Here is a 26707-nt window from a genome sequence, read left to right on the forward strand (position 1 = left end):
ATCTAAATTTCTGTACTTTTGGAGCTTTGAAATTTGAGTCAAAATCAAAATTTAAGACCTTGTATACAACAACACAGTCACCGAAACACTGCTTGAGCTTCCTGCCATTTAGACCGACCCTCAGGAAATAGTAAAGACCTACGAAAAAAAAAAATGTATATATAAACACATGACATAACACGAAGTTATTATCTTTATTGGTGATTTTCTATTTTAATTGCAAATACACAACACGGGTCTATCTCATTTTTTAATTCTAATTTTTAAAAGAATGGATTTATTTGAGACATCATTAATATTTTTTTTTTAATTTTTAATTTTGTTTGAACAAAATTTTATTTTTCCTAATTTTTATATAAAGAGAAAATATAATTAAATTTATCTTTTTTTTTCTCAAATAAAATTTGTTGGTCCAAGTAGACCCTTGTTAATTCATATTGGACTCAAAACAATTTTGCTATTGAGATTTGATTAGAATCATAGTCTCAAATTTATATTATCTCAAACAAAACTTGATTCTTAATTGAAGATTAAGCATTATTTTTTAAAACTATAAACAATAAATAAAGTGGATGGAACTAAATTACATGAAAAAAAGTATGATAATCCAAAAAAATATTCTTTGTTATGGAGAACAAATCAGCAACAAAAAAAATTCTAACTAAAATAAATTAAATTGGAAAACAAAATAAACCCTAACCTTAAATCGGAGTTTTCCAAATGATGCTTACAATCACAAAATTTGGTTCAATACAACCAAATTGAATGTATCAAATACTAGTTTATACCACAAACTAACACAATTTTTGAATCAAACTAACGAGTCTTAATGAAATAATATCACAACGTTCGGTTCCTCCTTTAAGCTTAAGCAAAAGAAACATACCTTTATATACCTTCCTTCCCAACATTCGGTTCCTCCTTCACAACGTTCGGCTGCAATGGTCACCTGCTATGCAGCATCCAATCGTCCGGCCAGTCAGTCACTGCTGCTCTGCACTCTGCAATTTTATGAGAAAAATGGAAGAGGAAGACTTCAAAAACCAGAGCAAAACTCACTAGATGATTCAGCGATTTTTGCTGCCATGCGTCAAACGGCGCTTGGCTTTCCCAAGCAAAACTCGCTGGATGGTCCAGCGTCTTTTGCTTAAAAATCGCTAGACCATCCAGCGATTTTTACTTCGCATTAAAGTGGGAAATAAAGTTTCCCCCAACCTTTATTAAATATTTTAATATAAAAAAAATCAAATAAGGAAAAAGCTCGAAAAAAGATACTATCCCACAAGAAAAGTAATTTCCCCATTATTTTTACCGTTGGTTTTTTCATTCAGACAATGAAGAATCATGTAAAAAGAATCTCATTGTTGTTGAAAAACATTTTTTCTTATAGAATTTTGTTGAATAAGGTTTTGAAAGTAATAAAAACACAAAGTTTGACATAGAGACATATGCATGACAAGAGAATCCCGAGATGCTGATTGATATTTTACCACAATGACTCTGCTTCAATAGGCATCAAAATCAAAGCATCCAAGTTTACTGCAAATCTAAAATCATTGAGCCCCCCTGCATCTGTGGCAGGCCTAATTATTAAGAGAGAGAGAGAGAGAGAGAGAGAGAGAGAGAGAGAGAAACTTCTACAGAAAAATAAGTCATTAAAGAGGATTTCTGTTTTCATTTTGGAAAATTCTACCACAAAATTCAGAGCAGGAACATTAATATGTGAAAAAGGGCAGTGCACTAGTCATACAACTATTACTAGTACTATTATTATTGATGTTGTTGTAACTATATGGATCCAAGCAAGAAATAACTAAAAAAATAAAGGTTATACATGACTGCATTGCCTCTTGAATCCCTGCCTAAATCCAGTTAGGCCCGATGGAGCTGGTTGTTTGGCTCAGAAAAACACTGCAATTCATTATCAAATGCAACCAATGTCTTAAGAATAATATGTGATTGGATTTTTCACAACTGCTCAGGTTATTCAAATGAGATAACCAATCACAGCCATGACATAGGAAAAAAAAGGAAATTTGAACTTTATGGAGTTTGGATACTATCTCAAACAAGTAGAACAGATCGGAGCAAAACATTTGAAAATTTGAACTTTATGCAAAGACAAATAATAACACAAATAAAAGGCATTCATACGTGAGAGTTCAGATTAGTCAAAGCATTGAGGAACAACATAGAGAGATTTTTAAATCCACCCACATTAATAAACCATATGCTACCACTACTCCATATCACTTCCCCAATAATAACCACAAGCCCAATGAATAACATACCAATAAAGCAATACAAGTAACAAAATCAAAGAACCAAGATTACTGAATATTTATGTGAAAACACTCACAAAACAACACAGCACCAACCTGGACTCTCCCAATCAATGAAAATGGAGAGCAAAAGAGGTCTACAACAATTAAACTTGAAAAACACAAGCATCCCTCTACAAGAAATACAAAGCAGCTTTCAACTTACAAAAATGAGGAAATCACTCCCAAGGAGAGAGAGTGCAACATCCCAAAAACACCAGACATCTTTTTAGAGGAGAAGAATGGGGAAGAACAAACAATTGTACCTTGAACAACAACCACAAGAAAACCCATGTTAAAAACCATAGTGGGGTGAAGAAAACAATATCCCCATCTAGACGAATGAGGAATCTAATTGTTTGGTAAATTCCATGCCCAAGTCTCAAGGTTTAACAAGCAGTCAATACCCGCCAAGTCCTACAAGGTTCTTGCTCGATCCATAGATATTTTGACAAACTTCATCCATTGTTCTCTAAGAGATCACAGATATTGTGGTAGCGAACATCTAGGTGCATGGTTTTACAATAAATTGCATTCTTGCTAAGAAAAATTGCACTTTATTGTCACGGTTACCAGTTTCATGTGTTATCTTACCTGTTATGGTAATATGGCAAGGTTAAAATTGTCATTTCTCGGGTAAAGAAGATATATTATAAATAAGGACGACGCCTATCTTTTTGTGCCTGTTCTCCTTACCACAATTCTCCACTGTATCAAAGCAAGGTCCCGAACCTAAAATCTCATAGAGCAGCTATCATCACCAAACCAAACCCTAACCCAATATTTGGTACACCAGAACGGAACTGGTCTTTATAATTTTACATGTTCGTCATACAAATTTTCATTCCATTCTACTCTCAACCCATTGCATTCCAACATACCAAACAAGTCATTAGTCCCTTAGTCCTGTGCCTCTCCATCATCATTCCGGCATGTTGCACCTTGGATCACCATCATAGTAGCTGGAAAGACACCTAACGCGCTGTCAAATCAGTTTGGAAACCTCCCGTTTGCATTTTGAAAAAACCACCACATTGATCCTTAGGCATCACAGATCCACACATACCTAAAATCTCATCTCCAACAGCCCTCTCATGCTCTGATCGCAGACCAGCAGTTCCAAGCCATGCGCCATCATGCAAGGATGCCTTGAAGACTGTTTTTCCCCCAATTTATTCATCATGCTTTGAATTCTCCTGTACGCCATAATACCAGGTCAGTTACCATTTTATATTGCCCAAAACTCCAGTCTTGTAGTTGTCAGCCTGAGGTAGAAAAGATATTAAAATTGAGAGAAGAAGAAGAAGAAGAAGAAGAAGAAGAAGAGAAAGCAGCAGCAGTGGGAGACAGAACAGAAAAAGAAGAACAAAGAAGGGGAAAAACAGAACAGAACAGAGGTAAGAGACAGAATCAGAAGAGAGAAAAGAGAAGGAAGAAGGAGAAGAGAGGAGAAGGAAGAAGAAGAAGAAGAAGAGCAGAACCTGCAGGAGAGAGAGAGAGAGAGAAAGAGGGAGGGCAACTGCAATCTGATTCCAAACAATAACTGTACAATAACTAACATGTCCAGCACTTATACCACTAATACAACTAACACATACTTACAAATAGGCCCCAACTAAACACAAATAAAAATACTAAAAGGAGTCTAAAAAATACAAAAGGTCCTCCATACACATCTTTCCTAAACCTATGCCTAAAATACATGTGCCGAATGGGCGGCCTAGGAACTCTGCTGAAAGGAACTCTACTCCTCAGAGTGGGACTGCAAACATGACTCCAGCAAGTCAGGAGCATTGTCATGAACATCATCCTTGGCAAGCTATGTAGCATCTGACTTAGGTCAACCTCTCCACTAAACCAAGTAGCAATGAAAACCACCATGAGGAGATATCACAACCTCATCATCCATGATAGACTCCACTGTTTCCTGTGGTCGAGAAACAGAGGGAGGCTGAGAAGCTGCTGAACCTGCATGGGCATCAAATGGCAAACCAAGAGGCTCAAAAGTGCCTCAGTAAGGAGTCAAATCCTCTACATTAAAAATTGGACTAATGGTCATATGAGTAGGTAAATCAAGTAAATATGCATTAGCTCCAAGTTTCTTAAGGATGAGGAAAGGGCCAATGGCACGAGCATGGAGCTTTTTTAATGAATTTCTAGGGTAACGCTCAGGTTTTATGCGAGCCATGACACTATCACCTGCATTAAACTCTCTAGCTCTACAATGTAGATCTGTAGCAAGCTCATAATCCATATTTCATTGCAAGTTTTCGCCTAACCTCAGCATGCAGCTCATGAATGTGGACAAAAGACTCAGTAGGCTAAAAAATACAGGCATTTGGTGGCAAAGGAACAAGATCAATGGGTACACAAGGTTTGTAACCAAATACACACTCAAAAGGACTCTTACCTGTGGACCTATTCACAGAATTATTATAAGCAAACTCAACAATAGGCGGCACCAAGTCCCAATTGTCCTATCTTTCTCCCACAACACACCTAAGTAGGTCAGAAAGACTACGATTCACAACCTCAAGTCTGCCCATCAATTTGGGGGTGGCAAGCAAAAGAAAACAGCAAGTGAGTCCCACACATATCCAAAGTATCTTCCAAAAGTAGTTGGAGAACTTGACATCCCTATCAGACACTGGAGGTTGGCAACCCATGCAATTTGATGACCTCTCTAAAGAACAATTTAGCTACATGAGATGCATAAGAAGTCATATTACATGGAATGGAATGTGCCATCTTGGAGAATTTGTCAACAATTACAAATATGGAATCATGTCCCTGGGCTGTTATGGGGAGTCCAAGAACAAAATCCATACTTAGGTATCTCCAAGGCATGTGTGGCAACGCAGAGGGGTATCAAATGCCTGTGTTGTCTCTCTTAGATTTGGCTAACTGATAGGTGCGGCACTGAGACCCCATACTAGCAACATCCCTCTTTAAGGAAGGCCAATAAAACCTATCCTCAACTAAAGCAATGGTTTTATCCCTCCTCATGTAACCAACTAACCCTCTAGCATGCAATTCCCAAACTAAAAGATCTCTAAAGGAAGTACGGGAAATCATAACCTAGTACCTTTAAATAGGTATCCCTCCTAGATGATCAAATCTACAAAATCCTTACAATGGCCCTCACTCACCTCTTGAAATATAATCCCAAAATCAGGGCAAGTGGTGTTATGACCTGCTTAATTTTCACATATTTTTTTTCATAATATAATAAAATCAATATCACAAAACCCAGCAGATCATAATCCACCTAGACCCGTGGGTACCAGGGATACATCAGAACACATAACGGAAGCCTAAGCAGCAGAAAACATACAATCATATACATCTCATTATATCATACATCACAATACCAGAGTTACTACAACCACTGTATTTATATACACACAATACACAACCCAAAAGATATATTAGGGTCGTCCCACAAAATACATCCGACCCTATCAAAACACTTACCCTTTTGGAAGGGCAGATCAACCGTACTAGATCAGTGGGGCTTTACCCGCTCTCCTATCAGGGGCTCCTGAAATGTTTATGAAATTCAAAGTGAGACACCTCTCAGTAAGGGAAATAAACTAACACTAGTGTGTGGCAACATAAGCATTTATGTGATATATATATAATCATAAACATAACCAATAAAACTGTATATACATCATTTCTAGGAAAATATGTATAATCAACATGGCAGAACATAATGGTTTTCATAGCATAATTCATCTCATATAAATAATAATACAAAAATAATCCTGGTAGGTTAGCTTTGTCATATATTACCCCCACATGACTGGGTTGTGTGGCCCGAAGGCGGGACCTGACAATGGTTGGCCGACCACTGCTAAGTCAAAAATACAGTCTGTAAGTCTGATGGGTCTGTCAGACCTGGTCCGTACACCAGGGGCATTCACACACTTCTTAAAAACCACATTGACCATCCAATCTCACACCACTCCGTACAGCGGCGTTAACACAAATATCATGATCATGATGACCATGGACACATAGCAACGGTACCGTACAAATGCTAACCTAGACCAAGTCAACCAAGTTCTGATATCATATAACATAAATTGAAACCGTGATACATAGATATTTCATATCATTAATTATCAAATCAATCATATCATTTTGCATATATACGTATATCATGAAAATCATCGGCCCGTATGCCGATATTTCACATTTGACCATAGGTCGGCCCGTACGCTGGCAAATCATATCCATAGCACAACCCGTACGCTGGCAAATCATTTCCATAGCTCGGCTTGTACGTCGGCAAATCATATCCATAGCACAGCCCGTACGCTGGCAAATATTTCCATAGCTCGGCCCGTACGCCGGCAAATCATATCCATAGCATAGCCCGTAGGCTGGCAAATCATTTTCATAGCTTGGCCCGTACGCCGGCAAACATATATAAAAATCTCGGCCTGTACGCCGGTTTTTCATTATAAAAATCCATATCATTAACACAGTCCCAAAAAACAGTATTTCATAACAATTTCTACTCATGCCACACTAAACAGGTTTTTCGTATAATCAACATACCATAATTTTCAACAGTATTTTCCCAAATATAAATCATATATAAATATTTATTTCCCTGAAATCAAATGTTATAATATTATACATACTTTTCATAAAATACTACCTTAGTTTATCCCCTTATCTGGTTCCTGAAAAGCTCCTAAGAAAAATATTCCTGCACCCGCAGGGTTCCCCGCTTAATACTCTGAAAACAACATTCTCCAGAATTAAAGTTCAGTATTTCTACGCGTATTACGCTTTCTACAACTGTCGAATAGGCAAATATTAAGTAGAAAGTTTTACCCTGGATTTGGGATGGTTTCCAACTCAACCCCACCGACGATCCGCTCCGGCAGACTTGCAGAGAACTTTCCCAGGAGCGTCGTGGTGGCTTCAAATCGTCGAACCGGCAGAAAATCGGCACGAGATCTTAGAGAGAAGGAGGAGAAACCGAAGGATGAGAGAGAGAGAGAGATTCTGGGCAGGAAATGAACTGAAAAATCACGTTTAACCCTATTTATACTGCGAGATTCGTCGACGAGCCACGTCATCTCGTCAACGAGTCCTATAGAAAGTTCGTCGACAAACTTCAACCCTCGTCGACGAATTTCAAGCTTCCAAAAATCCTCTCTTGGTATCTTCTCGTCGACGAGACGAAACTTCGTCGACGAGATCCTGAAAAACCCTCGTTGATAAAGCCCCCGTGTTCGTCGATGAGACTTGGAAAATTTTTCGGGATTATCCCATCCAAAATGCAACGTCGTCGACAAACGCGAGTCGACTGCCTCCTCCTGTTCCTGTTTCCATTTCCCTTTCTTTTGATTATTTAAATACCATTATTCTTCGGGTAGTTACAAGTGGAGTACTCGCCCTTCAAATGATCAAACCCAATGACCTCAACTCTCCAGAGATGGAGAATAATTGCTACACTACTAAGGCCATCAGTCACTTTATTCTCAACATTTGAACGATGCTTAAGAACAAAAGTGTACTCATTGAGAAACTCTACCGAAGTAGCATGCTTCGCACACAACTTCTTCTGCGAGCTCAGAAACCGCAAAGCAAGGTGGCCAGAGAAGAGTACAAACTCTTGGAGTAACAACTAACAAGTAGTATCTCCAATGTTGGAGGGATCTCACTACAACACAATCTCTTTATCATATGTGCTATGTCTCTATTTGGCATCTGAGAGTTTTTTCACTGAAAAATGCTATAGGATGCCCCTTCTGACTCAAGACCCCACCTATACCTATCCCAGAGGCATCACAAACCACCTCAAAAACTCTACTAAAGTCCAGATGCCTAAGTACAAATGCTTCGGTAATCTTCTGTTTGACCTCTCTAAAAGCTCTAGCGGCTAATGGGGTCCAATAAAACTCTCCTTTCTTCAAACACTCAATGATAAGAGTCATGATGGTGCCAAAATGCCCTATGAATCGCCTATAGAAAGTAGCGAGCCCATGAAAACTACGAACCTCGGTATGTAAAAATCCCGAGTATCTATGAATATCTTGAAGTAATTTAGGGAAGTATATATTGTATATTATTAAGAGAGATTTGTTTAGGAGATTATTTCTATATTTAGATCTTCCGATGGTATTATAAATATTGTATATTGGTCTGTACAAATTTATTCAAGAAATACAGAAATTCCATTCTGATTTCATGGTATCAAAGCTAGGGTTTCTAAACCTTAGTTAACAATGGCAGACAGCGCGGTCAACGGCAGAGGGTCGAACTCCTCTAAAACTCTCGACGGCGACTCTGAAGCCACCTCCATCGTGGGTTTGCATGGGCTAGACAACTCGGCCTTTCCACTCTCGGTGGAGAGATTGAACGGAAAAAATTTCCATGAATGGACTCAATCCATCAAGCTTGCGATTGAAGGCAAAGGAAGGTTAGGATACCTTACCGACGAGAGGAAGAAGCCTGCCTCAACCGACGTAGCAACTCTACAAAAATGGAAGTCCGAGAATTCCATGGTGACTGCGTGGCTTGTAAATTCGATGAAGCCTTCAATCGGCAAGATTTACCTATTCTTACCAACGGCGAAGGATGTCTGGGACGCTGTTCGCGAGACACATTCCGATGCCGAAAGCTACTCCCAGATTTTGAGATAAAGACTCGATTGTGGCAGTTGCGGCAAGGAGAGAGGGATGTCACCAATTACTTCATGGAGATGACAACTCTCTGGTAGGAGCTTAACCAAAGCTTCGATGAAGAGTGGGAATGCCCTGCCAACAGTATTCACTATAAGAAGAGACTCGAGAATGAACGAGCCTTTGAGTTCTTGGTTGGCCTCAATCGCAACCTGGACGATGTGCGAGGAAGGATTCTCAGCCGAGCCCCCTACCTTCGACTCGAGAGGTCTTCGCAAAGGTGTGGCGTGAAGAAAGTTGTCGCAGCGTTATGATGAAGGCATCGACCGGACATACAGGGAATGAAATATCAGCCTTAATCTCGAGAAATAATGAAGTACCGGCCCTAATCTCGCGAAATTCTGCGGGTACAGGCAAAAAGACACATAAAGGGAGACCCTGGTGCGAGCACTGCCGCAAGTCAGGCCATTCAAAAGATACTTGCTAGGAAATACATGGGAAGCCTGCAGATTGGAAGTTGAGACAGAATCAAAAAAATCGTGGCTATCAGGCGGCTGTTGATAATCCAGTTGAGAAATCACAAGGTGAGAAAAATACCAATACGACTCCAAGTGGCGCATTCAATCCAAAGCAGTTGGAACAACTCTATAAAATGTTCTCTACCATTCAAGCATCGGGTCCTTCTTCCACTGGTTTTTTAGCCCACCGAGGTAACTTTTTGATAGCCTTAAATACTATATCTTATTACAAATCACCATGGATAATTGACTCTGGTGCTTCTGATCATATGATTGATTCTTATCATTTGTTCTCATCCTATTCACCATGTGCTAGAAATTTGAAAGTTAAAATTGCAGATGGATCACTCTCATCTGTTGCGGGCAAAGGAAGCATTCGAATATCTGATTCTATAATTCTAAAATCTATCCAACATGTCCCTAAGCTGTCTTGCAATTTGTTTTCCATTAGCCAATTGACAAAAGATTCCAATTGCTCTGCTAAATTTGTTTCCTCTCACTGTGCTTTCCAAGACCTATCTTCACGATTGGCAGTGCTAAGGCGTGTGAAGGACTCTACTACTTTGAGGAGGCAAATATGAGTGAACAATGTAAAACTGCTATTTGTGATCTTCATCTATTTCTAGAGATAGTGAAATTTTGTTATGGCATTCTAGGATGGGTCATCCAAATTTTCAATATTTAAGAAATTTATTTCCTTCCATTTGTTCAAATAAAACGTCTTCTGATTTTCAATGTGAAATTTGTGAACTTGCAAAACACCAACGTAATTCCTTTCCAAAGTCCACATACAAGCCATCCCGCCCATTAAATATGATGCACAGTGATTTATAGGGGCCCTCAAGCTCTCTTAATTGCACTCATATGAAATGGTTTGTTACTTTTATTGATGATCATACTCGTATTTGTTGGGTATACTTGTTGAAAGATAAAACTAAAGTTCGTTCTATTTTTGTCAGCTTCCACTCCATGATTCAAACACAATTCCAAACTCACATCAAATTTTACATACTGATAATGGTACGGAATATTTCAATGATATCTTGGGACATTATCTTCAAGAAAATGGAATTGTTCATCAAAGTTCCTGTGTGGATACCCCTCAACAAAATGGGGTTGCTGAACGTAAAAATAGGCATATACTTGAAGTAGCTCGGGCATTGATGTTCACTACAAATATGAAAAAATATTTTTGGGGCGATGCCATTTTAATAGCTACACATCTCATTAATCGAATGCCGAGTTGAGTTCTTTCTTTTGCCACTCCTCTCTAGAAATTCCAGGAATGTTTTCCCAACTCTCGACTCCACTCCAATCTCTCTCTGAAAATCTTTGGATGTACTGCATTTTTCATGTTCATGCTCACAATCGGGATAAATTGTAACCTCGTGCCATTAAATGCGTCTTTATTGGTTACTCTCCCACTCAGAAAGGCTACAAATGTTATGACCCTGTCACAAAAAAAATGGTTTGTTAGCCTTGATGTCACGTTCTTTGAACTCACTCGTTATTTCCAAAAGCACTCACTTCAGGGGGGGAAGTGGAGTGAAGATCGGTTCTTTGATTTCTCTATTTATGAATCTGTATCATCTACTAAGTCTCCTATTGCATCATTTTCTGACCTGTCATGTGCAAAAGATCACTTAAACTCAAGGGGAGATGCAGAAAAACAAAATAATAAGGAAATACTTGTTTACTCAAGAAAACCAAAAACAAAGAACAGGGAGAATCTCATACCTGAGGCACCAAGAGAGTTGGAACCGGTGATAACTTCGAGCAACCATGAGTCCATGCCTAGTCCCGGTCAGGTAATAAATGGCCATGAGCTTCCTTCTGATAAGTCTGCACCTGATGACATCAATTTACCCATTGCAATCAAAAAACAAACTAGGTCATGTACTCTATATCCCTAGTCAAATACATGTCTTATAAAACTCTGTCTATAGGGTATCGTGCTTTTACCTCTAACCTTGATAAGATAAAAATTCCAAATAATATTCAGGAAGCCCTGGAAATTCCTAAATGGAGGGAAGCTATCATGAAAGAAATGTGGGCCCTAGAAAAAAATGGAACTTGGGACGTCATGAATTTGCCGAGAGGAAAGAAGCCAGTAGGCTGCAAATGGGTCTTCACAGTGAAATAAAGAGCTGATGGGACAGTTGAACGATATAAAACCAGACTCGTTGCAAATGGGTTTACACAAACCTATGGCATTGACTACACGGAGACATTTGCACCAGTGGCAAAATTGAACACAGTTCGGGTCCTTCTGTCTTTGGTAACTAACTTAGATTGGCCACTACAGCAACTCAACATTAAGAATGCATTTCTAAATGGTGAGTTAGAAGAAGAAGTCTACATGACGATACCACCAGGTTTCAATAAGAAAGGTGAAGAAAACAGAGTATGTAAACTCAAGAAGTCCTTGTATGGACTCAAGCAATCTCCTAGAGCATGGTTCGACAAATTTTCGAAAGTGATAAAAAATCAAGGATATCGACAAGGGCAATTAGATCACACTATGTTCTTCCAACAGTCTGAAAGTGGTAAGTAAACAATTATGATAGCGTATGTTGATGATATAATCCTAACTGAAGATGATACAGTGGAGAAGGAAAGATTAAAGAAAGTCCTAGCTGCTGAGTTTGAAGTTAAAGACCTGGGACAAATGTTGTACTTCTTGGGAATGAAAGTTGCTAGATCAGAAAAGGGTATCAGTGTCTCTTAGCAAAAGTATATTTTTGATCTCCTAACCGAAACAAGCATGCTTGGATGCAAACCTAGTGAAACCCCAATTGAAGTCGTAAAGAGGGTCGAAGACTGCGGAATATCAATTGAAAAGGAAAGGTATCAAAGATTGGTTGGTAAACTAATTTATCTATCGCATACCAAACCCGACATTGCATTTGCAGTATGTGTGGTAAGTCAACACATGCATTCACCAAAAAAGACTCACCTAGATGTTGTGTAAGATTCTCAAATACCTCAAGGGTTCTCCGAGCAAAGGACTCTTCTTCAAGAAATGAGAAAAGCAAGGAAGTAGAAATTTTCACAGATGCAGATTGGGCAGGATCAGCAGAAGATAGAAGGTCTACCATCGGTTATTGCACCTTTGTATGGGGATATTTGGTAACTTGGAGGAGCAAAAAACAGAATGTAGTGGCTCGAAGCAGTGCTGAAGCTGAATTCAAGGCAGTTGCACAAGGGATATGTGAAGGACTGTGGTTACGAAAACTCTTGGAAGAATTACAAATCCCGGTGAAATTCCCTATCAAACTCTATTGTGACAACAAAGCAACCATCAGTATCTCTCTCAATCCAGTTCAACATGACAGGACTAAGCATGTAGAAGTGGACCAACATTTTATCAAAGAGAAGGTTGAAGAAGGAACCATCTGTATGACTTATGTACCTACCAAGGAACAAACTGCAGACATCTTTACTAAAGGGTTAACCCGACAGAGCTTTGATGATTTCATTTGCAAGTTGGATATGATCAATATCTACGATCCAACTTGAGGGGGAGTGTAGAAAATCCGAGTATCTTCGAATATCTTGGAGTAACTTAGGGAAGTATATATTGTATATTATTGAGAGAGATTTGTTTAGGAGATTATTTCCATATTTAAATCTTCCGATTGTATTATAAATATTGTATATTGGTTTGTACAAATTTATTCAAGAAATACAGAAATTCCATTCTAATTTCACAGTATAGTCCGAGGCTCAAGCCACACTCTAATGGCTCTAACCTTTTTGCACCAGTGGCGATTCCCTGCACAGAAATCACAAAACCAAGAAAGAGCACACTAGATTGTAGGAAGCTGCACTTCTTGAGGTTAGCAAACATCTTTTCCCTCAAGGTGGCAAAGACCTCATGAAGATGTATCAAGTGCTCCTCCCTAACCTTACTATAGACTAGTATATCATCAAAGTAGACCACTAGAAACTTCCCTATGAATGGCTGCAGAATGTGTCATAACCCTCATAAAAGTGCTAGACGCATTAGAAAATCCAAATGGCATGACCAACCACTTGACTAAACCATCCTGGGTCCTAAAGACTATTTTCCACTCATCTCCTACTCTAATTCTAATTTGGTGATACCCACTACGCCGGTCAATCTTGGAGTACCAACTAAATCCAGTTAGCATGTCAAGCATATACTGAAGTCTAGGGATAAGGAACCTATACTTGATGGTGATTTTGTTGATGGCTCTACAATCCACATACATCCTCCAAGATCCATACTTTTTTGGAGTTAGGAGAGCTGGTTCAGCACATGGACTAAGGCTATGCCTCACAAAGCCCTTGTCAAGGAGTTCACCTACCTACCTATTCAATTCAGCACGCTCTTTAGGGTTCCTTCTATAATGTGGCAAGTTAGGTAGTTGTGAACCTGGAAGGAGATCTATGGCATGTTGAATGTCCTGCATGGGTGGTAGCTCACTAGGTAACTCACTAGACACAACATCATAGAACTTCGCTAGCAACTCTCTTACCTCAAGTGGGCACTCACATAGAGACTATTGATCCTCAGAAGGAACCTTTCGAGTGATAACTACAAAAATGCACCAATTTTCTAAGCTCTCTCGCTCAGAAGTCCTATGATCAAGTAAGTGAGTATTTCTTTGAACTGGGGCTTGACGGACTATCTTGTTCCATAACTTAGGATTTTTGGGGATGGACTTGGTAGAGGTCAAAATGATGTTTTTATCTTTGTGCCTAAACACAAGTGTTTTCCCTACTATGATGATGGCATCATGATCAAATAACCACAATCACCCTAACAAGACATGGGCCACATCCATCGGGACTACATCACAATAGACCCTATCCTTACAATCTTCCATCTAGATGGATACAAGGCATCTCTTGGTAACAGATAGATTTGTCCTATTTATCCAATTCACCTTAAAAGGATGAAGGTGTGGCTCTCATGCGAGGTTTAATCTTCCTTGAACAGCCTTAGAGATCACATTCATGCAACTACCCCCATCAATAACAATCTTAGATGTCCTCTATCCACAACAAATGAAAGTGTGGAAAATAGTGCTCTGTTTCCACTTCTCACTATCCATGATAGTGGATAAGACACACCTAACCACATTAAAATGGCGGTCATCCTCCTCAAAATCATCTACAAGCTCACCCTCATCTCCTGAGTACTCAACAACATCTACAACTTGATCCTCACAATCGGGCAGATCATCAGTCTCACGCTCTAAAGCTAAAGCTTATTGGGGACAATGGGCACCAATATGACCTCTAGCATGGCAACAATGACACTGCATAGATGAGTTACTAGCTAGGTCTATTAAAGCGAACAACATGATGTGACTTTAGTTGCTTCGTAGAACTCTTTCTAGGGGTAACTTGAGGGATGGTAAGTCTAGGGTGAGGAAAGGATTTAGACTAACGTGGCTCACTCTCATGGGATGAAAACCTACGAGAGGTTTTGAGGTACCTTTTGACGGGAAGTGCTTTTTGATAGGCTGTCTCTAAAGACTTTGGAGAGAACAACTCAACCTCTAGCCTGACATCCTCCTTAAGACCATTCACAAACTTAGCTACAATGTGAGGTGTGACCTCAACAACATCACTCCTAAGCATTATTTCCTTAAATCGATCAATGTAGCTAGCTATAGTAGTGGTTTGTTTATCGGTCAAGAGCTCACTAAACAACTGGCACTTAAAGGAAGGAGGGATGTACTTTTCTTTCAATCATTACCTCATCACTTCCCACCGGCTAATAGGAGGTTCACCTAACCATTCCATGGTTTGTTGTGCAGTTTGCCAATACTTTTTTTCCGGTCCTACAAGCTTCATCTCAACAAACCGAACTTTATCCTTACCCTACATACAGTACCAATTAAAGAAGTCCTCCATATCCAATACCTAGTCTAGAAAGGAGCTTGGGTCGAGTTTCCCATCATATGCATGCACATCCGCCTTTACCTTTTTTGACACATCTCCATAGTCTTCCCAACCCTACCCAGGGGAACGTGGAGCATGGCTAAGGTTAGGTTGGTACCCTACATCATTAAACTCCTCAAGGTTACCTTCCTCAAACCTATACTTTAGATTAACCTGGGGCTGGAGGAGCTAAACTGGCCTACCAGACTGTTTTGGAGCCTGACTTACATTGTTAGGTACTAAAGGAACCCCGAGAATAGGAAGGATACCCTAGGTTGACCCTAGTGAATATGAGGAGTCGTTAAGGTGCCTAACAGATGGCTCTATGTCTTTCACAACAGGGCGTTTACCTAACATCTTCAAGACTTGGTCAAACTGTTGTGTGAGGGGCTCAAACTTTTGGTCCACAGACTCCTAAAGAGTGTCTAACCAGACAGACAAGGACTGGGTGTCATTCGGTGTGAGTTCAATGGAATTGGGGTCAATGATTTTGTTGGTGACCAAGGTTAATGCAATATGCTGCAATTATGCTGAGGAGGACTAAACTTGACTATGAATGATACGAATTCCTAAAATTACTACAATGCACAAACATAAAGCTACAGGCATCTCTGAACATGGTCCAGCTATTGTCAAATTTAATAAAAACCTCAGCAACAATGGAAAGAACTTCTCTTTTAAATTCCTTAATTGTTGGATAGAGCACCTAGACTTTTTTGCCTTGTAAAGAATACATGGTATTCAGCATCAATTACAGGAACTCCAATGTTTGTGTTCTGCCAAAAGCTGAAGGCTACAAAGAAGATACTGAAATTCTTTCATAAAAACCAGTTTTCTAAGATTGATGACAGAATCAAAATAGCCAAGCTTAATATGGAGAAGCTTCATCTTGTTATGCTGAATTGTTCAGATGAACAGATATTAGAAAGGATGAATCAAGCTTTCAAGGAATACAGTGATCCTGTCACTTCTGAAGAGAGTATACTCAAAACAAAGATCTAGACTAAATTGACTGAAGCTGGGAGACCAGAATACCAAATTCTTCTCCAAAGTTATTAAAGTCAGATCTGCTCTGCTCACAACCAGATAAGATTCTTAATCGATGATGATGGGAAGAAGGTTGATTCTTTTGAAGGTATCAAAGAGATTATCCTCCATTACTTCAGTAATCTGCTAGGTTCTAATTGCACTAAGGATACTCAATGCAATGCTCAATTTTTGGAGACTATATTGAACTTTAAACGGCCTAACTACCATGTGACAAATCTTGGTAAGCAAATAACTGAGGAAGAAATTAAAGAAGCTGTTTTTAAGAAATTAAAGAAGCTGTTTTTTCATTCTCAGATGATAAAGCTCCAGGACCAGATGGTTTTAATGCCAAATTCTACAATCCTGCTAAAGCATTATCAGAAATGATTTGGTAAAGGTCATTCTTTACTTCTTCAATGATTCTAAGATGCTAAAGCAGATCAATTCTACTAATCTAATTCTGGTTCCTAAAGTTAGAAATGCTTCTAAAACCTCTGATTTCAAAGCCATATCTTGCTGCAGCCTTCTATATAAATTCATTGCAAATATTCTGGCTAATAGGCTCCAAAATTGCCTTTTTAGCTTCATCAACTTGAACCAAGCAGCTTTTATTACTGGGAGATCTATCCAAGAGAATATATTACTTACTCAAGAACTTTTGCATAACTATCATCTTAACTTAGGAGCCCCTAAAATGGCTCGTAAGGTTGATCTCAGAACAGCTTTTTGACTCCATTGAATGGGATTTCATTATAAGCTTGCTGAATGCTATTGGGACTCCTCCAAACTTTATTTGTTGGATAAAAGAATGCATCACTACTACAAGTTTTTCAATTTGCATTAATGGTTCTACAGAGGGTTATTTTAAAGGAAAAAAAAGGAATAAGACAAGGGGATCCCCTTTCATCTTATCTTTTTGTAATGGCTATGGAGGTCCTCACAAGAATTCTTCAAAAGGTTGTACAAATGGAGATCTTAGTAATCACAATTCAAGGGAAATGCAAAAGGATTAAACTCACCAATATCTATTTTGCAGATGACCTTCTCATATTTTCCAAAGTTGATACCCTGTCAGCAAAAAGCATTAAATATTCTCTTCAACTCTTCCACTATTTTCAGGGCTTCAAGCAAATCCTTTTAAATTTGAAATTTTTACTTCAGCAATAAGTATGGAGGTAAAAAAGGATATCCTGCAAATTTTAGGGGTTCAAGAGGGCAGTCTTCCTGTAAAATATTTTGGGCTTCCTTTGGTAACCAAAAGGGTAAATAAGTTGGATTGTTTTATGCTCTTGGAAAAAATCTTTGAAAGAATTAACAGCTGGGCTTCAAAAACTTAATCTTATTCTAGAAGAGCTTAGATGATTGAATCTGTTCTATTAAGAATTCAGTCCGACTGGGGGTCTGTCTGCCTTCCAAATTCAGTGACAAATAAGTTAAATAAAAGGCTTAAATCTTTCCTGTGGCAAGGTAATGATTGGAAAACTTCTGCTTGTAAGGTGAAATGGGTTAATGTATGTAAGAAGGTGGTCTGAATATAAATATGATATTTCTAAATGGAACACTGCAAATACTCTAAAGATGCTGTGGCAGCTAATTATCAGAAAAGATCCTATTTGGTCTTCCTGGATCTATGCCTACAAGCTGAATGACAGAAATATTTGGGCTATCAAACCCCCTCCATTCAGTACTTCTACTTGGAAATCTATCTTAAAAGCGAGAGAAGTTATATATATCCATGTGTTAAACATGTAACAGGGAACGGGAGATCTAGATCTCCATTATATGATAATTGGCATGTTAATAGCCCTTTAATCAGCCACTATGTAACTCCTTTTCAATATGAAATTGGAGTCCAATTAAATGCGAAGGTAAGTGAAATTATTGCACGTAGGGGCTGGAAATGGCCAAGGAGAGGCTCTGTAAGAGTTGAGAATTTTTAGAATTCCATATCTTTTACTCCTAACTCTGAAAGGCAAGATATTATAAAGTGGATTCCTTCTTCAAATGGTAATAATTCAGCTTGGAATCACATAAGAAAGAAGAATCCTACTGTGAGCTGGGCAAGTATCATTTGGTTTAAAGGTACGTAAGCTGGTTGGCTGCTCAAAATAGACTCAATACTCTGGAAAGGCTACATTCTTGGGGAAAAATACAAGATAATACTTGTAGAATATGCAATAAATCTAAGGAAGATAGAGATCACTTATTTTTCAGATGTGAATATTCAGAGGCCGTTTACATCAAGATTTTCTCTTCGATGAATTTAACTAGAAGGTGCTGTAGTTGGAATGAAGAGTTGCCCTCAATCTCATCACCAAGTAACAAGAAAAATGTTTCCAAACTCATCTAGAATGCAGCCATATATCATATTGGGAAGAATCGGAACAACATTCTTTTTGAAGATATCTCTATGAATGTAGATAGTATAGCAAACAAAATATTGTTTGATGTAAAAGGGAAGCTTTATGGTAATCAACCATAATGAACAAGAATGCAATGATGAGTTAGTTAGGGGAATTTATAAGAAACTTGGAATTTTGCGACTATGAATTTTCCCGAATCACATACACAATAGTCAAGAAAATGTGAGAGCTTGTTTACCATCGAATTCCAACGTCAGTCCAACAATTTCTCGAGTGCCTACTCTCTGATTCTCAGGAAACAACCAGTAGCTGTAACTCGATCTGAATGCTGACCACACTTCAAAAGTCTAAGATTGGCTCGGGCAGCCCAATATTAGACTGTATTCGATCTTAGGAATGCAAACCAAGCTTGGTAACTCAATTTCTCCTCAGAAAGCTTCATAATCTCAGGAAGCAGTTCAAACTCTCGAGGCAGGAAGCAATATCTCGCGAGTCTGGGCAAATCAGGGGAATTCCAGCAACTTCCCCTCGCGTGTGGCCGGCACGTGGAGTATGTAAGCCGCCGGCGATGGACCTCCAGCGATGGGTTTCTGGCTGGGGACAGGGGGTAAGGATTCCAGTGATGGTTGAGATGTAGCAAAAAATAAAACGCAGGAAATAGGGGATTTGGAAGGGCAGCCGGCTGGGGTAGTTTCAGGTGGCGCGTGGGGGCGACTCCCTTATCAGATGGAGATGATATTGCATGGGAATGGGTTTCGTGGGTGTCTGATTGTGGTGGTAAGGGAGGTGTTGTGGTTTGGTTGGTGGAAAATGGTGCCCAAATTTTAGGGACACCACATGACAACTATTCCATTGGTGTGCTGCCCATCTCATTTGTTGTTACTCTTCAATTTTTAAAATTGAGTCAATGATTCCCAAGATAATAGAATTTTTAGGCATAGCACTCATCATAGATTCATAGACAAGATGAGGACGGGACAACTTATATGGTTTGGACATTCGAAACGCTGGCCTAGAAGAGCACTTTTGAGAACCGAGTTCATTAGTGTTTCTAACATGAAATGGAGTAGGAATAGATCTAAATTAACTTGGAATGAAGTACTGATGAAAGATTTAATAGTTCTTAATTTAGTAGAGGAAAATTATTTCAATTGGGTAAATTGGGGAAAAAGAATTCTTATAGCTAACCCCACCTAGTAGGACTTGAGGCTTGTTGTTGTTGTTGTAGTCCATGATTCCCAAGAGTTTAGTCCCCTCTTTATTGTTGTATGTTACTACAATTGAATAAAAGTAGTTAGTGACAACACCAAAGTGAAGGTGGATGAAGCCTTCTCTCGACCAATGTTATTGGATAGGGGACAACTCCCTAATTATGTCTCACTTCAACAGACACCAACCGTTTTAATAAGACAACTCCAAAGCATTATCAATACATGTTCGTGAGATGCAAAAATAGAAGACACAAATGACAGTTCTTCACATCTTAGCATGTTTGAAAATTCATCTTAAGCTTTTGGAACAAATAGAACTTAATGTTAGCACATTTCCCCTAACAAGTTTTCAAACTTCTTCCAAAGTTCACTAACCAATGTCTCCTTGTCCACATTGTGATAAGAATTGCTATCCAACTACTACCAAATGAAGTCAACACATTAAAAAGGCTTGGTATCATCACCCCATATGGGAGCAAGCATCTCTTTGCAATAAAGCAAGTCTTAACTCTCGCCCTTCCATTTTCTCCAATTGGTACCAGTTAGCCTCACAAGCCTACATTGCAACTAAATATAGTGCAACCTGTTCCTAAGATGAAAAACCAGAGGGTACGAATACAGGTGACAGTTTTTTGCATCTTAACATTTTTGAAAATCAAGCTTTTAAAATAAATAAAGCTTAATGTTAGCACTTTTCCTCTTACAAGTTTACAAAGTTATTCCACCATATACTAACCAAAGTCTCAGTCTCCACATTGTCATAAACATTGCTATGCAGTGATTGCCAAATGAAATCAACATATTACAATTTGTGTTACCCCTTCTTGATCCTCATACATATTCTTCGGGCTTGGCACCATCACCCACATAGGAGCATGCATCTCATTGCAATAAAGCAAGTCTAACTCTTAGCCTTCCATTTTTCTCCAATCGGTACCATTTTAATCTCACAAATCTACTTCAATTCACCCCCATAGATCCTAATTCTACTTGCATTTGCCACCATAGGTCACCTGGAAACTTTATCAAACACCTTGTGAGCACCCACCCAGCTCTAATATCACACGACAGGAAGTGTTTCCCTCCCCAACCAACCAAGTTATGGATAATAATCACAAAGCTAATGAACAACTAACAACCAATAGAAGTAGTAAAATCAACAAACTAAAAGTAATAGGTGAAAATACCCTTCCAAGAGGGAAAAACCACACGGAACTTATCTAGAATCCGCTAATCAACAAACACAGAGAGTACAGGGAGTCCACAACAATCAGAATTCAAATACACAACAACATTCCTTTATACAAAATATACAAAATGGATTTCAACAAGAAAAATTAATGAACTTACTCCCACAAAAAGATATCACAACCATTTGAGAATATTAGAGATAGGTATACACTTTCCAATTTTCATTTATTGTATATTTATTATAGAGCAAATATTTAGGAATAATTTGAGATCCTTGACCCATGTATAAATATACCTTGTATTGTTGAATAATGAATATAGAAATATCTCTTATTCAATTTTAACATGGTAGACTTAGTATCCTTAACCTATTTTTTCTCACCTTCTTTGCCGCCGCTGCCGTCGTTCGCTCAAGCCTTCCGTCTCTCTATTTCCGACAACAACAGACAGCAGCGGACGACGTACTTCTCTTGTAATCCATCTCTTTCTGCCGCTAACCCGACTCTGCTTCTCAACGGCCATCACCACGCCGACGACGTCTCCTCCAGCGAAGAGCAGCAGCAACAGCTCCCGACGACGTCTCAGTCTCTCACTGTTCTTTGTCGTTGGCGTCTCTCCCTCCCTCTCCAGCGGCTCTCGAGTTCTCAGCTCTCAGTTTTTCGCCCAAGCTCATTCGTCTTCACTCAACCTCTCCTCCAGTCTCTCGTCAACTCTCAACTTTCACTCGTTATCTTCGTCGTCGGTGAGAACAGCAGCAGTTTTTACACCATTGGCTCATCTCTTTCAGTCTCTCATTTGTTCTCAGTTCTCGACGTCGTTCATCTTCTCCGATAGTTCTCCAGCGTCTCCATTTTTCCCGGTGATCTGTCTACTCTCTGTTTTTTTTTCTTTCCGGCTGTCTTGCAATTTCTCAACATCTCTGTTCGGTTCTTCTGTCTTCTCCTGCAGTACTCTTTGGCTGGTGCATCTCTGGCATTCGCGTTCGGTTCGGTGTCAGTTCTCAGTCCTGGTCGGTGCATCTTTGGCGCTCTCTGGTTCTCATTTTTTTCTCGTCGTCTCAGCTAGTATTCTCTAGTATCATCGGTGCTTGCAATTGTTTCTTCGAAGCTCTGTTTCAGACTCGCATGCATGTGGTCCTCTCTTGGCTGCATCTTTGTTTTTTCGACATCTTTCCACAGTTCTCTCTCTACTCTCTCACGCAGCAGTCGCCGACATCATCACTCTGATCATCTTCTCCCGGTGTCTTAGTTCATCTCAGTCTCTAGCCAGCCATGCTTTCTCTGGCCTCATCTTAGTGCAATGTTCTTTCTCCAACATCGTATCTGTTCTCTGGCATTCTCAGATTACACAATCGTTGAATTTTCCTTTCAATTCTTACGGCGAGATTATCAAATTGACGATTTATATTTTTTTAGTCGTCGCAGAGATCAGATTTGACCCGATTCAGCGGTTTGATTCATCTGAACTAATATCCAACATCACATCTGGTTCTTCAATGGCTGCAAATACTGTCACAGGTTCTTCAACTTTTTCTGAGATTGTAGTCCCTGATCTCACCAGCAAACAATACCGTTAACTCTTGGATCTTTTATCGCCCTCGAACACCTACTCTGCCAATTTTGCTGGTAACCTTGCTTCTTGTCATTTTGCTTCTTTTTAAATACTGAATAGATTGTTAATTCAGGTGCCTTCGATCATATGACTTCCAATTTGTCTTCTCTTGATAATATTCAACTTCTTGATCAGCCATGCACCATTAAGCTTCCAAATGGTGACATTGTTCCTGTTACTCATACTCGTACTATGCATTTTTCTCCTACTTTCTCTCTTTCTAATGTTCTTTATGTGTCTTCATTTAAATTTAATTTATTGTCCATCAACAAACTTACCACTGATCTCAATAGTGTTGCTGTATTTTTTCCTACCTTTTGTACTTTTCAGGACCTATCAACGAGGAGACTGATTGGAATGTGTGAAGTATGAAATGGACTTTACCACTATAAACCTCCCTCTGCCTCAGTTTTCCACTCTCAGCGTGTTTCTGACACTATTCTTTGACATCAATGTCTTGGTCATCCTTTTATTTCATGTATTCCAAAAACTTTAAATATTTCTTGTTCTCATTTGCCTTGTGATATTTGTGCTAGAGCAAAGTACACTCGTTTACCATTTTCTTTGAATACAAATAAGAGCACATTTTGTTTTAATCGAATTTATTGTGATATATGGGGTGGTTATCCTGCAGTTTCACTATCTGATGCACATTACTTTTTAACAATCGTGGATGACTATTCGCGTGCTACATGGGTTTATCTTATGCGCATAAAATCTGATACTTTCACTTGCCTTAAAAAATTTTTTGTGCCATGGTCAAAAATCATTTCAATTGCACTATTAAGCACGTACGCACTGGTAATGGTCGAGAATTTCTATCCACCCCGCTTCAAACTTTTTTTCATGATCAAGGCATTTTTCACGAGCACACATGTGTGAATACACCTCAGCAGAATGGTGTTACCGAGCGTAAATATCACCATCTTCTTAATGTGGCTCGGTGTTTATGTTTTCAAACTAATCTTCCCATCTCTTTTTGGGGTGAATGCATTCTCACAGCCACCTATTTAATTAACCGCACTCCTTCACCCAACCTCAAGCATAAGTCCCCTTATGAACTTCTTTTTCAGAAACCACCATCGTATACATACTTGCGAGTGTTTGGGTGCTTGTGCTATGCCCAAATCGCTCGCAAACATCGCGACAAATTCTCTCCTCATACTCTTTGATGTGTTTTCTTGGGTTATCCTGCTCATCATAAGGCTTATCGTGTATACGATCTTGAAAACAAAATAATTTTCATCTCCCGTGATGTTTGTAAGAACCTGAACCGTGATATATGGATTTATTGTATAAAAGAGGGAAAAAAAATGGAATTCTACAAACTTCGTTGATAAGGCCATAATTCGACGACGAAGGCAGTAGGCTTTTCATCGACGAAATTTAGAGGTTCGTCGACGAGAAAAAGCTGAGGGGTTCAAGAAAATTTAAATATCAAGGTTTGTCGACGAAATCGCTTCCTCGTCGACGAAATCCCTGAAGACTTCGTCGATGAAGACACCATTTCGTCAACGAAGCCCCTCAGGTCAAAGGCTTATAAAAGATCTTTGGGGGTTGCTTTGGGGTTAAGTTTTCTCAAAAAGCTCTCTCTCTCTCTCTCTCTCTCTCTAAAACTCTCCTTACTCCTTCTCTCTAGATTCCTTCACCGATCATTGCTAGAATTGGGAAATGGAAGTTACCACAAAGATCGTGGAAGGATTTTCTACAACTTCTACAGATCAGAATCTCGTTTCAAGCGTTTTCGGGTTTCGGGCTAAAATCGAGGTAAGGCTCGATTTTCATTTCTAATTCGGTATGTGTATAGTAGTACAGATTGTAAGTATGTTTTGTACTGTGGTTTGTAGGTTTTTGAGTCTCGGTTCATAGTTTTGAGGACCGTAGAGTTCGTAATTGGATTTCGGGTTAAGGTAAGGGGATTCTGTTTATATCAGTCCATTTTTGAAATCAGGATCTATAAGCCTGTAGGCTACGATCATATGTATGTTTTGGCTACTTATTTAGGGAAATCTATTAGGTAAAAATGTGGGATTTTCAGGTTACAGTTTTCGGGAACATTGGGGATTTCAAATATCATCTCTATTTTGTTTGGAAAATTGTTGGTTGCGTTAAAATTGTATTATTGAGGTGATCGTAATCCATATTTGCATAAACTGTATACTTGAAATTGTAATTGATATGATTTGCCGTAAACCAAATAAGTGTGGTATGTATGAATGTATGTATTTGTTCCAGATATTTGTAAAACAGTTATGTGGCGGCTAATTACCATACGCTAAAATAAATAGGGATGTGAGTTCCAAAATGATTCCAAGTTTTGTGAAATCGGCTAGGGGCGGCTAATTACCGTACGCTGAGAATGACCGGCCCTATATCCGAGAGTGTGAAATATCACCAGTCTAATTCCGGTTGGTCACTAAAGTGGTGTGAGCTATATGCTACATCGTATGTTGCAATGGATTCACAGTGGGCCTAGGTCGTCGCAGCGTAGTTGTGTATATGACAATGTAATTGTGGTGAGACTAGGTGACCTTTGTGTAGTTGCGCATATAGCAATGGATTCACTATTGGGCCTGAGTCGTAGATCTTCGTAGTTGCATATGACAATGTAATCGTTGTGAGACTAGGTGACCTTGTGTAGTTGCGTATGATGCAATGGATTCACCATTGGGCCTTGATCGTTGTAGCGTAGTTGCGTGTGTAGCAATGTAATCGCTGTGAGACGAGGTGACCTGGTGTAGTTGCAAACTAGTGTGACGACACTGACTGTATGTATGTCGGGTATTGTATGAACTAGAATGATTTTCTAAAAATACTGGAATTGTATGTATTTGTATGAAACTGTATGAATTGTTTCAAACTGTATTGTATGTATAGTGTTATGAAGTATGTAAAATGATACTGGTATGCCACACACTGATATAAACTGTTTTCTTCCTTACTGAGAGGTGTCTCACCCCGAATGTACGTACAATATTTTTCAGGGCCTTCAGGTAGCGATAAGTAGCATCCTAGCATCTGGAAGAAGGGATGTCGTAGCTACTGCTAGTACCTTTTAGGTACGATTTTTGGTATCCAGGTTGTCAAGATGGTTTTTGTAGACACCTGGGGTATATTTGTATTATAGGAATGTATATCTTAGCTTGTGTAGACTCTAGTATGATATTGGTTATGTATAAAAGACTGTATTCCACTGCGTATGTCGATAAGTATGGATGTTTGTATGTATGTATACAGGCATCCGTGTACCCCACGGGGTCGGACCCTTTTTGTATAATGTATCATGTATGTTTTTAATTGATACAGAGATAGGTTAGGTTACTTAAATTCGCCTCCGAGTCCCGTTTTCGGGTTCGAGGCGTGACAGCTTGGTATCTGAGTTAACCAGGTTGTTAGGTCTTGCAGACTTTGTTAGGAGTATTGATATGTACATACCAGAGTATAGGATATAGGAAATGGGTAGTGTTGGTCGAGGGTTGTTCTGTTACTAGACCGGGATTTGTCAGCGGTATTCCGTGTTTTTCCTGGGATGACGATTCCAATAAAGGCTGGGCAAACCATTGATGGATTTGTGTCGGTGTGACGGGGCAGGCTTAGACCTGTGAGAGTAATAGCTGACATGATTAGGTTTATGATTATGTTAACTGCGTACGATATAGGAATTCTAACCGATTCCTATCCTGTTTTCAGAATGGAGCAAAAGGATAATAACTTGGAAAGTGGCTCTGAGGAGACGGCAAGCAATGAGTCTCCTTCTGTGTCTCGTGGTTTGGCGAGATAGGTGATTCAAGAGATTGGGCGGAGTGTTAGGAGACGCGAGAGCTCTCCTACTGATGTGGGGTGTACCATCGAGAGGTTCACACGCATGCACCCTCTGACATTCACGGGAGGATCTGATTCGAT

The 26707-nt window shown here is 39.2% G+C and overlaps 1 long non-coding RNA gene across 1 annotated transcript; it reads right to left on the bottom strand.

Moving 5' to 3' along the window:
- Positions 1-676: 676 nt before the first annotated feature.
- On the bottom strand, positions 677-19657 carry LOC131157909 (uncharacterized). The gene is made up of 4 exons (XR_009137348.1): positions 19030-19657; positions 11221-11331; positions 5796-5862; positions 677-1001 (listed from the first exon to the last, which is right to left on the bottom strand). It is a non-coding gene; the product is annotated as an uncharacterized LOC131157909 (long non-coding RNA).
- Positions 19658-26707: the final 7050 nt, after the last annotated feature.

The sequence above is a fragment of the Malania oleifera genome, chromosome 6 (genome assembly GCF_029873635.1).
Source record: "Malania oleifera isolate guangnan ecotype guangnan chromosome 6, ASM2987363v1, whole genome shotgun sequence".
Lineage (NCBI taxonomy): Eukaryota > Viridiplantae > Streptophyta > Magnoliopsida > Santalales > Ximeniaceae > Malania > Malania oleifera.